Here is a 13,971-nt window from a genome sequence, read left to right as displayed (position 1 = left end):
CATTCCAAACATCAAAATGGTCCACCCAATCTGCAAACAATGGCTTCAAACATCCTCATTTTTCATATTTCCAGATGCAATTCTGCATGACAACTCTCCAATGCATGCGGCTGACACAGGTGCGACCTGCATGACTAGAGGCAGATCCTGGTGAGGTTTCATTAATGGAACAGGAAGAGAATCAAAGCACAAGGGCGAATACACACAGCTCATTACCTTCTGGCCATCGTATACCTTTCACACCACAACTCAAAGAATGTGTGAGTGTGTTATGTGCGTGTGTGCATGTGTGTGTGTTAGGAGGGGTGTTTTGGGCATTTATTGCATTTATAAGTGTTTGTATGGCACTATGGTAGACGATGGATTTCCCTTCTTTTTTTTTTTGTCTGTGATTTCAATAAATTAACAAAAAATCCAGAATTATGTGAATTTTTGTATCATTATTTACGAATCAAATTTCTTTTAATTTATTATTTAATTCCTTTTTTAATTTCAATTCTTCGTGATTATAATATGTTAGTACTTTTTTATTACTTTTTTTTGTATTAACAATTTGAATAGATTGATAAAAGATTCCAGAATAGTGATTTTTTTTCATCATCAATTATAGGCAATTAAACTGGTAGATTACTATGAGTTTTTAAAGTAATTTCATTTGAAATTGTTTTGAAATTATTCTTGTATGTGATATTGTCTTTTTTTTTTTTTAAAAAGATTGTTTTAATCTAAAATTTGAATAAATAAATAAAACATTCCTAAACAAAGAGAAGTTATTTTCATCATTTATAGGGAATGATGATTGTAGATTACGATATACAATTGTATTTACAATATTATTTTTTTTTACTTTTGCTGTAAAGTCTTTCATCTAAATTAACAAAATAATTACATTTTTCACTACAATTACAATTGTAAAAGAGGAGCTTTTTAACAAAGAATTTAATTACAATTTCAGACTATAAGCGGTTGACTAACTTTTATATTTACAAGCAGAGCAGTATTTTTATTGCAAATGCTGATACGAAATCGGAGAACGTGAGTGTCGAGCCAGCAGGAGGATTTGGAGAGAGAGTCAAGCCGTGTGTCAAAAACAGACATTTCAAATTACTCACGTTTCTTTTCCAAACCCTGTAAATTAACATTTGAAACTAAGTCGTAGTGTAAATTATTACCCACATAGAAGGAATGAGAGTGTTTTATTTTGGGGAGAAGGACAATTAATGAAAATGGTAAGGACATCATGAATGCTTTTTTCTCCGGTATCTTTTTTTATTTGTTTTGTTTTTGACCCTAGTCCTTCATTTTGTTGGCCATGTTTACAAATCGTTGCAAGCCAAAAACATAACAAAAACAAGCGTGTGCAGCAAACAGTTTTTGGACGCAACCGTCAGACAAAAGCCAAAATTACCTTTTTTGACTTAATCACAAACTTATACATCATGGCGTAGCACAGGGGTTCCCAAACTACGGTCACATGACCGGGAAGTCCCAAGTTAAACAATTATATTTTATTTATTTATTTGTTTTTTAATCTGTCCTTTCTAATTCATTTTCTACTGCTTGTTACTCTCAGTGTCTTCCAGCCGCTCAGGCAAATCATATTGTCTAAAAATGCATTTTCTCATCGATAACGTGACATCATCGCGCGCCGAATATATATATATATAATATATTTAGCCAGGCCCCTGGACACATTTTTTTAACCCAACCTCGAGTCAAAAAGTTTGGGGACACCTGGCCCCAGCATGTACGTTGAAAATACTTGAGGACGCACAATATCTTTGCTGAGACTGACATGTTGTTGAGAGGGATGACGAATGCTTTGCAAATGGTGTGAAGGTTGACAGCACGATTGCATGCTAACAAAAGGCTGACAGTGGTGAGGGATTTGCTAAAAAGCCGGTAAACTGACTAACATGACACTTCACTGTCGGAGACAGGAACAGGACATCCACCCTTTTGCACCAGCGTGTCACTTTAAAAACCGCATGAAATCTGCACCCCTCTCTCAGGGCGTTGCACACACACACACACACACACACACACACGCACACACACACACACACACACACACACGCACACACGCACACACACACACACACACACACACTCTCTCTCTGAATGAAACGCCGCTTTAATGAGCTTTAAAATAACTGAGATGATGAGTGTGCCGCAATGCTGTCAGCACACAAGGAATAGTTATGGTGGGTGGGCTGCCGAGCCCGAGACAGGTGGAAAAAGTCGTCTGTCATCAAAGGGCACACAAAGAAGCTGTGAGGAAGGAAGATTTATTTTTAGTGGGGCGTCTTTCTAGCAAAGCGTCACGCTGACTAAGCGCTTCACATTTTCTCCAACAGCTGTGAGAGCCAGGATGGCGGGGTTTTCGTTCCCGTTTGGATACACCTTGACGCTCACGTGGTGAAAAAGCTGGAACTCTGTGGCAAAAAAAATGACATAATTGATATTAAGGTATTTTAGGAAACCTTAGGATATTTTTGTTCAGCGGCATGCAAGTGTAAAACGAAGTTAAACATCATGGATGTTCTTGATAACATATTATTGTAAATATTTAGATTTTGATAAAAGAGAGAAGTAGTTTTAAGTTGTTTTTCAACAGTGCTATAAAAAAATGTTTTTATTTTCTCTAGAAAATAAGCCAAAAAACATGCAAAAATCAAGACGTGTTTTTTTTAAAGAAAAATACTATTTTAAATGTATTCATGTTTTGATTGAAACCGAAAGTACTTGGAGATACTCAAATTGGAGACACAAGTTTTTTTTCTATTTTCTGGCAACCAGAGAAATCTGAACATACTGTACATGTAGTTCCATTTTTTTTTTTTCAAATCTGGGGTCGGCATCGTTAGGTTTTCTTTTTCCATATAAAAACAGTACACTATTTTGAGTTTAAGTTAGAATTATTCATTTTTCTAATTGTAGATACTTGTTTTGTCTTTTTCAGCCAACACGTAAAATGAATATCCATCCATCCATCCATCCATCTTCTTCCGCTTATCCGAGGTCGGGTCGCGGGGGCAACAGCCTAAGCAGGGAAACCCAGACTTCCCTATCCCCAGCCACTTCGTCTAGCGAGGCGTTCCCAGGCCAGCCGGGAGACATAGTCTTCCCAACGTGTCCTTGGTCTTCCCCGTGGCCTCCTACCGGTTGGACGTGCCCTAAACACCTCCCTAGGGAGGCGTTCGGGTGGCATCCTGACCAGATGCCCGAACCACCTCATCTGGCTCCTCTCGATGTGAAGGAGCAGCGGCTCTACTTTGAGTTCCTCCCGGATGGCAGAGCTTCTCACCCTATCTCTAAGGGAGAGCCCCGCCACACGGCGGAGGAAACTCATTTCGGCCGCTTGTACCCGTGATCTTATCCTTTCGGTCATGACCCAAAGCTCATGACCATAGGTGAGGATGGGAACGTAGATCGACCGGTAAATTGAGAGCTTTGCCTTCCGGCTCAGCTCCTTCTTCACCACAACGGATCGGTACAACGTCCGCATTACTGAAGACGCCGCACCGATCCGCCTGTCGATCTCACGATCCACTCTTCCCCCACTCGTGAACAAGACTCCTAGGTACTTGAACTCCTCCACTTGGGGCAGGGTCTCCTCCCCAACCCGGAGATGGCATTCCACCCTTTTCCGGGCGAGAACCATGGACTCGGACTTGGAGGTGCTGATTCTCATTCCGGTCGCTTCACACTCGGCTGCGAACCGATCCAGTGAGAGCTGGAGATCCCGGTCAGATGAAGCCATCAGGACCACATCATCTGCAAAAAGCAGAGACCTAATCCTGCGGTCACCAAACCGGAACCCCTCAACGCTTTGACTGCACCTAGAAATTCTGTCCATAAAAGTTATGAACGGAATCGGTGACAAAGGACAGCCTTGGCGGAGTCCAACCCTCACTGGAAATGTGTTTGACTTACTGCCGGCAATGCGGACCAAGCTCTGGCACTGATCGTACAGGGAGCGGACCGCCACAATAAGACAGTCCGATACCCCATACTCTCTGAGCACTCCCCACAGGACTTCCCGAGGGACACGGTCGAATGCCTTCTCCAAGTCCACGAAGCACATGTAGACTGGTTGGGCAAACTCCCATGCACCCTCAAGAACCCTGCCGAGAGTATAGAGCTGGTCCACAGTTCCACGACCAGGACGAAAACCACACTGTTCCTCCTGAATCCGAGGTTCGACTATCCGGCGTAGCCTCCTCTCCAGTACACCTGAATAAACCTTACCGGGAAGGCTGAGGAGTGTGATCCCACGATAGTTGGAACACACCCTCCGGTCCCCCTTCTTAAAGAGAGGAACCACCACCCCGGTCTGCCAATCCAGAGGTACCGCCCCCGATGTCCACGCGATGCTGCAGAGTCTTGTCAACCAAGACAGCCCCACAGCATCCAGAGCCTTAAGGAACTCCGGGCGGGCCTCATCCACCCCTGGGACCTTGCCACCGAGGAGCTTTTTAACTACCTCAGCGACCTCAGCCCCAGAAATAGGAGAGTCCACCACAGATTCCCCAGGCACTGCTTCCTCATAGGAAGAGGTGTTGGTGGGATTGAGGAGGTCTTCGAAGTATTCCTTCCACCTATCCACAACATCTGCAGTTGAGGTCAGCAGAACACCATCCGCACCATACACGGTGTTGATAGTGCACTGCTTCCCCTTCCTGAGGCGCCGTATGGTGGTCCAGAATCGCTTCGAAGCCGTCCGGAAGTTGTTTTCCATGGCTTCCCCGAACTCCTCCCATGTCCGAGTTTTTGCCTCAGCGACCGCTGAAGCTGCACACCGCTTGGCCTGTCGGTACCTGTCCACTGCCCCCGGAGTCCTATGAGCCAAAAGGACCCGATAGGACTCCTTCTTCAGCTTGACGTCATCCCTCACCGCTGGTGTCCACCAAGGGGTTTTAGGATTGCCGCCTCGACAAGCACCAACTACCTTGCAGCCACAGCTCCGATCAGCCGCCTCGACAATAGAGGTGCGGAACATGGTCCGCACCTCCCTCGTGACATGTTAAAAGTTCTTCCGGAGGTGGGAATTGAAACTTTCTCTGACAGGAGACTCTGCCAGACGTTCCCAGCAGACCCTCACAATGCGTTTGGGCCTCCCAGGTCTGTCCGGCATCCTCCCCCACCATCGCAGCCAACTCACCACCAGGTGGTGATCGGTAGAAAGCTCCGCCCCTCTCTTCACCCGAGTGTCCAAAATATAAGGCCGCAAATCCGATGACACAACTACAAAGTCGATCATGGAACTGCGGCCTAGGGTGTCCTGGTGCCAAGTGCACATATGGACACCCTTATGTTTGAACATGGTGTTTGTTATGGACAAACTGTGACGAGCACAAAAGTCCAAAAACAAAACACCACTCGGGTTCAGATCCGGGCGGCCATTCTTCCCAATCATGCCTCTCCAGGTTTCAATGTCGTTGCCAACGTGAGCGTTGAAGTCCCCCAGTAGGACAAGGGAATCACCCGGGGGAGCACTTTCCAGTACTCCATCGAGTGCTCCCAAAAAGGGTGGGTACTCTGAACTGCTGTTTGGTGCATAAGCACAAACAACAGTCAGGACCCGTCCCCCCACCCGAAGGCGGAGGGAGGCTACCCTTTCGTCCACCAGGTTAAACTCCAACGTGCAGGCTTTGAGCCGGGGGGAAACAAGAATTGCCACCCCAGCCTGTCGCCTCTCACTGGCGGCAACGCCAGAGTGGAAGAGGGTCCAGTCCCTCTCGAGAGAAGTGGTTCCAGAGCCCTTGCTGTGCGTCGAAGTGAGTCCGACTATATCCAGCCGGAACTTCTCAACTTCGCGCACTAGCTCAGGCTCTTTTCCCCCCAGTGAGGTGACGTTCCACGTCCCAAGAGCTAGCTTCTGTAGCCGAGGATCGGACCGCCAAGTGCCCTGCCTTCGGCTTCCGCCCAGCTCACATTGCACCCGACCTCTATGGCCCCTGCTATGGGTGGTGAGCCCATTGGAGGGGTGACCCACGTTGCCTCTTCGGGCTGTGCCCGGCCGGGCCCCATGGGAACAGGCCCGGCCACCAGGCGCTCGCCATCGTGCCCCACCTCTGGGCCTGGCTCCAGATGGAGGCCCCGGTGACCCGCGTCCGGGGGAGGGAAATCTGGGTCTATGTTTTTTCTTCTTCATAAAGGTATTCGAACTGCTCTTTGTCTGATCCCTCACCTAGAACCTGCCTTGGGAGACCCTACCAGGGGGCATAAAGCCCCCGGACAACATAGCTCCTAGGATCTTTGGGACACGCAAACTCCTCTACCATGATAAGGTGGCAGCTCAGGGAGGAGTAAAATGAATATACTGTACTATAACACAAAACAGCCTGATTCGGGCTCAAAAAAATTTACGTAAACCCAATAAACAAAACAAAAAGTTCATAATATATTGATAATTATCAGAATTACAGCTGACTTTTTTCTAATCCAAAATAAATCTTTGTATTTGTGATTCTATAAGAAAAAATATCAAATCTATAATGAATGGACAAAAGCCTACTGTACAGGTTTTTCATTCATAGCTAGTGACAACGCTAAAAGGAGCAGCTAGCTAAGTAGTGGATAGCGGCCGATGTTGGCTTATTTGTCCTCCGTCAACATGGAATGGAACATTATTGTCATTGCACTTAAAAAGGTACAACAGAATTACATTTGTAGCACAAACCCATTTAAGATCAGACATACTTACAAGGTATTGAGAAGAGGAACACTGATGTGTTGCCACAAGGGCGGCGCCCTGTAAAGGTGGGTAAAGGCTCAACTTGTCATTGTCTGACTTCCTGTTTATATTTTTCCTCATTTAACCTGTTGCTGTTCTCATAAGGTATGTAAAGTTATAATTGTGTTAGTTTTATTCAGTAATGCGGACGTTGTATCGATCCGTTGTGGTGAAGAAGGAGCTGAGCCGGAAGGCAAAGCTCTCAATTTACTGGTCGATCTACGTTCCCATCCTCACCTATGGTCATGAGCTTTGGGTCATGACCGAAAGGATAAGATCACGGGTACAAGCGGCCGAAATGAGTTTCCTCCGCCGTGTGGCGGGGCTCTCCCTTAGAGATAGGGTGAGAAGCTCTGCCATCCGGGAGGAGCTCAACGTAAAGCCGCTGCTCCTCCACATCGAGAGGAGCCAGATGAGGTGGTTCGGGCATCTGGTCAGGATGCCACCCGAACGCCTCCCTAGGGATGTGTTTAGGGCACGTCCAGCTGGTAGGAGGCCACGGGGAAGACCCAGGACACGTTGGAAAGACTATGTCTCCCGGCTGGCCTGGGAACGCCTCGGGATCCCCCGGGAAGAGCTAGACGAAGTGGCTGGAGATAGGGAAGTCTGGGCTTCCCTGCTTAGGCTGCTGCCCCCGCGACCCGACCTCGGATAAGCGGAAGATGATGGATGGATGATGGATAGTTTTATTGGCTCAACAACATCTCAACTCAACGTTGCATTGTTGTAACTTCATTTTTATATTCTTCCACTGGTCTCACGAGACACGCTAAAGTCTCGTGTGAATCGCTAAAGTTGGTGACTAGCTAACATGTGGCTAGTACCTAATGTTTCAGCTGTTTCAGTTAACATCTTAGTTTAACGTGGCATTGTCTGACCTCCTGTTTATATCTTAACCCATTTAGCCCCGAACTGTTCAAAAGTCATAATTAAAATGTTGCTTTCTCATTAGCCCAGCCCATCAATATCCCAGGTCGATATTGTACTTTTACAACTTCCTGTTCATAAAATTCCGCTGGTCACATGAGATATGCTAAAGTCTGATGTGATCTTCTAAAGTGAACTTCTAGTTAATAAGTGGCTAGCAGCTACTGTTAGCTTATTAGTCCCTTGTACGGATCCCAGCTCAACATTGCAATCATCTCTAGCTACTAGTTCACAACTTCATGTTTACGTTCTAAAAGCATGCGCATTTAACTCTTTTTTGGTTTTGCAAGGTTTGGTAACGTCCCACAAGGTTTGCTAAATTTGCTACCGAGGTGGCACTCTAAAAAGTGTCTAATGTTAGCTACTTTGTTTTCAGTTATTGTCGTAGCTTACACTTGGCATTGTCTGACTTCCTGTTTGTGTTTTTCCCCATTGAACCATTTGCTGTTCTCTTGTGGTAAGTAAAGTCATAATTTTGTTAAGTGTGCTTGCTCATTGGTCTCCTGTCAACATCTCAGCTCAACATTGCGTTGTTGCAACTTCCTGTTTGTATTCTTCCACTGGTCTGACGAGGTGTGCTAAAGTCTGATGTGAATTGCTAAAGTTGGCGACCAGCTAATAAGTGGCAAGAAGCTAATGATGCCTGATTTGCTTTCAGTTAATACGAACCTAGCTTAACGTGCCATTCATCCCCATTTAATCTTTGTTGTTTTTGTGAGGTACAAAAAGTCATGGCGCATTTGTCTCCCATCAACATCTTAGCTCAACAAAGTATTTTTACAACTTCCTGTTTGTATTCTCCCGCTGGTCTCACGAGCTACGCTAAAGTCTCATGTGAATTGCTAAAGTGGTCAGTTAGCTAACAAGCTGCTAGCAGCTGCTACTGTATTAACACATTTGTCTCTCAAACACATCCTAGCTCAACATTGCAATTATCTCTGGCTGCCATTTATAACTTCTGTTTACATTCTTTGCAAGACCAACAAAGACGTAGATACACATACGTTTACATGTAAGATTACTGATTATTTGGTTTCTGGTTTGCCGTGAGGGACTGCTCGCTGACTGCTCGCTGACTGCTCGCTGTCGCTGTTGCGAAAAAGCTAAGTATCGTTCTATCTGTGTGCTTTTAATTGTTTTACAGCTTTCTTTACTACTTCCCAAACATAGCTAGTCCTATTTAACTTGCAAATCACCTGATCTCTTTCTCACCACCTCTCTCTCAGCTAGCCAGCTGCTAAGCTAACGAAGCTAGCGCGGAGAACGGAGGCGCCGGTTTGAAGGAATCTACTCCCGCACATTGGGACCACTTCCCTGAAGACAGCAAGAACTTCATTCTGTGACAGAAAATACTGCGAGTACGGCTCTCTGCGCTAAGTGCACCGTTCTCATGGATAGGCTGGCTCTGCTAGAGGGCCATGTCCGCCAGTTAGAGCCGAGTAATCTTGTAACTTTATATGTTGCGGACACATTTGCTAGCGTTAGCTGTAGTGAGCTAACTAGCCCAACTTGTAGAAGCCCTAAGCGGCCTATAAGAAACGGTGAACCGGTTGAGAGGCATAATGATTTAGCCCTTTAGCTAGTCCTACACCCCAGTCTACCGGGCACCACACCTTTGTCAAAGGGGACTCCATCACCCATAAAGCTTAGCAAACCAGCCACAATTAAGTGTATTCCCGGGGCCAGAGCACCCGACATTGAAGTTAATTTTAGGGAGCTAACTCACAACAGGCCTAGTAAAAATGTACGACAGGCTAAACGCATCACTAGTTATGCGAACATAGTTGTATATGTTGGCTCCATTGACACTAGGATGAGACAGTCAGAGATTAGAAAGAGAAACATAGGTAGAACTTGTAATCTCGCTAGAAAGATGTCCAGGCATTGCATTGAGTAATTGTCTCTAGCCCCCTGCCTGCGAGAGGAAATGATGAGAGATAATGCAGATTAGTCTCGCTTAACAAGTGGCTGGCTAGCTTTTGTAGACAACAGGGACTAACGTTTATTGATAATTGGCCCTCTTTCTGGGGCAAACCGGGCTTGCTGATGAGGGACAGCCTTCGCCCTAACCAGGAAGGCGCCATTATCCTGCCTAGGAACATAGATTTTGTTTGAGTCACACTTGACTGAATACACTAGAGCAAGCCCGGTCACAGGCAATTACAGAGTCTACTAGTCCGGGTGAAGAGTCAGTTAAGCTAGAACTAGCCAGAGCCATACTGGAAAATCCCTGCACGGATAGCATTTCTCCTACAATAATGCACAACTCACATAATGTTTTTTCTTCAGTGACTGTGCCAGAGGTTGACATGCATTCTACTGAGGTGGAAAATTATGATGCTTCCAGTGTATCGCAGCACCAAGCAAATAATCTGAAAATTCCCGTCATATCAATTCCTAGATATGGTCGAAATTATTTAGAGCGCACTACGCATAATAAACGCAACATTATTAATATTGCTAGTACGGATAATTTCAACAAAAACTCTTCAAAACAGTCCACTACCTATAATATGGGCTTTTTAAACACAAGATCATTGTCTCGCAAAACGTTATTAGAAGTTCATTAGAGACAACAATCTTAACGTCATTGTTCTCAGCGAAACCTGGCTCAAATCAGATGATCTTTTTTTACACTGAATGAGGCATCTCCTCCTAACTATACAAATGCGCATATTGCCCGTCCCCTTAAAAGGGGTGCGGGGGGGGGGGGGGGGGGGTCACACTAGTATACAATGAAAACTTTAACCTTACCCCTAACCTAAATAATAAATATAAATCATTTGAAATGCTTACTATGAGGTCTGCCGCACCGCTGCCTCTCTACCTGGCTGTTAACTACCGCCCCCCCAGGGCCCTATTCGGACTTTATCAGTGAATTCTCAGAGTTCGTCTCTGATCTAGTGACGCACGCCGACAATATAATCATTATGGGGGACTTTAATATATATAAGAATACTCCATTGGACCCTCCGTGCATGGCGCTCCAGACTATGATTGATAGCTGTGGTCTTACACTAATAATAAATGAACCCACGCATTGCAACGGTAATACAATAGATCTAGTGCTTGTCAGGGGGTCAACACCTCCAAAGTAATGATACTCCCGTATACTAAAGTAATGTCCGATCATTACCATATAGAATTTGAAGTTTTGACTCATTGTCAACAAGCTAATAATAAAAATAACTGCTTTAGCAGCCGCGACATTAATGCTGCCACAACAATGAGTCTTGCTGGCCTACTACTGCCTTCCGTAATTGCACCATTCCTAAATTACGTGGGGTCTATTGATAACCCCACTAACAACTTTAAAGACGCCCAGCGCCAAACCATTGATAGCTAAAAAGGGCCCCTAAAAGGCGTACCCCATGGTTTACAGAAGAAACTAGAGCTCATAAATTATCATGTAGAAAGCTGGAACGCAAATGGAGCTGAACTAAACTTGAGGTTTTACATCATACACTGAGTGATAGTTTAAAAACTTGTAAACGCAGGTTTACCTTAGCTAAAGCTAAATACTACTCAAATCTCATCCGCCTCAACAAAAAACATCCTGAATATTTGTTCAGTACAGTAGCTTTGCTAACCCAACACGGGACTCCACCCAGTAGCTTCACCCACTAGGCAGATAACTCTATGAATTTATTTAATAAAAAAATTTAACTCATTAGAAATGAGATTAAAGCAATGCATCCCAGCTATAACTGGGTTCTATTAACACAGATACAACTGTATATACGACGGATATTGCCCTCCAAAATAGTCTCTCTCTTTTTGATGAAATAACATTAGAGGACGTGCCATGGCGTGTAAATGGGACAAAACAAACAACATGTTTACTTGACCCACTTCCTGAGAAACTTATCAAGGAGCTTTTTGTAATATTAGATCCATCAGTGCTAAATATTATAAACGTATTACTTTCCTCTGGCACTGTTCCCCTAGCATTCAAAAAAGTGGTTATTCATTCTCTACTCAACAGACCTAACCTCGATCCTGACCTCATGGTATACTACCGGACAGTGTCCCACCTTCCGTTTATTTAGAAAATCTTCAAAAAAATTGTTGCACAGTAGCTAAATGAAAACTTAGCGTCTATCAATCTCTGTGAACCCTTTCAATCCAGTTTCAGGGCAAATCACTCTACAGAGACAGCCCTCGCAAAGATTATTAATGATCTATTGCTAACGATGGATTCTGATGCATCATCTATGTTGCTGCTTCTTGATCTTAGCGCTGCTTTCGAGACCGTCGATCATAATATTTTGTCAGAGCATATCAAAACACGTATTGGTATGTCAGACTTAGCCTTGTCTTGGTTTAAGTCTTATCTAACTGACAGGATGTAGTGTGTCTCCCATAACAATGTGACCTCGGACTATGTTTGGGTAACGTGTGGAATTCTCCAGGGTTCGGTTCTTGGCCCTGCACTTTTCAGCATCTACATACTTCCGCTAGGTGACATCATACGCAAATACGGTGTTAGCTTTCTGGCTCACCTGCACTGGCTTCCTGTGCACTTAAGATGTGACTTTAAGGTTTTATTACTTACATACAAAATACTACACGGTCTAGCTCCATCCTATCTTGCTGATTGTATTGTACCATATGTCCCGGCAAGAAATCTGCGTTCAAAGAACTCCGGCTCATTAGTGATTCCCAGAGCCCAAAAAAAGTCTGCGGGCTATAGAGCGTTTTCCATTCGGGCTCCAGTACTCTGGAATGCCCTCCCAGTAAAAATTAGAGATGCTACCTCAGTAGAAGCATTTAATCCCATCTTAAAACTCATTTGTATACTCTAGGCTTTAAATAGACCCCCTTTTAGACCAGTTGATCTGCCGTATCTTTTCTTTTCTGCTCTGCCCCCCTCTCCCTCATGGTGGCCATGGATGAAGTACTGGCTGTCCAGAATCGGGACGGGGTGGACCGCTCACCTGTGCATCGATTGAGAGATCTCTGCGCTGCTGACCTGTCTCCGCTCGGGATGGTCCCCTGCTGGCCCCACTATGGACTGGACTCTCACTGTTATGTTAGATGTGATGTGTGAACCGAGGATGTCGTTGTGGCTTGTGCAGCCCTTTGAGACACTAGGGATTTAGGGCTATATAAATAAACAGCGATTTATTGATTGATTCATTGATTGACATTTTTCTAAACGTATGTGCAGTTAACCCTTCGCTGGACTTGTGCGGATCGCTAAAGTTGCTAGCGTTGCGACTCCCTGAATAACAACTAATAGTTTATGTGAGCTAATTTGTTTCCAGTTAACATTGTAGCGCAACGAAGCAGTCTGTCTGCAACTTTTTTCAATTTTTTGTGTAATGCAAACATTAATAATTTAGAACTAAAGTACAAGTAGATTTAAAAAAAAGGATTTGGAGATACAGGTAAGTGCTTTTGCAACACACACAACCTTGCATAATGTTGCAACTTCCTGTTTATAATCTTCTGCGGGTAATCCTTTGCAAGTTTCTCGCACAATTTATTAACACATAAATTGATGGGTTTTTATATTGTTGTGCGACTATAAGAGGTGGGTGGATTGTACTTAAGTAAGAGTATCATTACTAAAGAGTAATATGACTTAAGTTAAAGTAAAAAGTAGTCATCCAAATAATTACTTGCGTAAGCATTAGTATTCAGTGATAAAAGTACTTTAGTACTGAGTAATTGGTGAGTAACGTATTAATATTTAGTAGCTAATTTTGCAGATATTAATAGCTTGTGTGTGTGTGTGTGCGTGTGTGTGTGTCTGTGTGTGTGTGTGTGTGTGCGTGCCTGCGTGTGTGTGTGCGTGTGTGTGTGCGTGTGCGTGTGTGTGTGTGTGTGTGTGTGTGTGTGTGTGTGTGTGTGTGTGTGTGTGTGTGTGTGTGTGTGTGTGTGTGAAAGAGACAGAGAGAATACCACAAATACCACATTTTACAGTGAGTTGTGACATTAAAACAATGCTAATGTTCTCATAATATAAGCTAAAATATAAAAGACCATCTACAACTTACCACAACATGTTTTCTTTCGTTGAAAGTGGAATTCTTGTCGAAATGTGAAATGTGGACAACAGTGTCGTGCCACCTCGCACAACATCATGTCACTTTTTACGGTGTGTTGTTTGAGTCCGGTCATGTGACTGCCAGGCTCTGTTTGATTGGGAAATTGGAGTCACACGTTATTAGTATTTACGTTGGATTGGTGAAACAGAGTCATGTGAACAAGCCTGCTGAAGGAAGTCGCTCTAACGAGCCAAACAATTTGTATTTGCAAGCTCTAGATTATAAATAATGAAGATAAAATAGATGTAGCGA

Source organism: Nerophis ophidion, linkage group LG19 (genome assembly GCF_033978795.1).
Source record: "Nerophis ophidion isolate RoL-2023_Sa linkage group LG19, RoL_Noph_v1.0, whole genome shotgun sequence".
Classification (NCBI taxonomy): domain Eukaryota; kingdom Metazoa; phylum Chordata; class Actinopteri; order Syngnathiformes; family Syngnathidae; genus Nerophis; species Nerophis ophidion.
The sequence above is the reverse complement of the archived record's forward strand: the minus strand, read 5'-3'. Positions refer to the sequence as shown.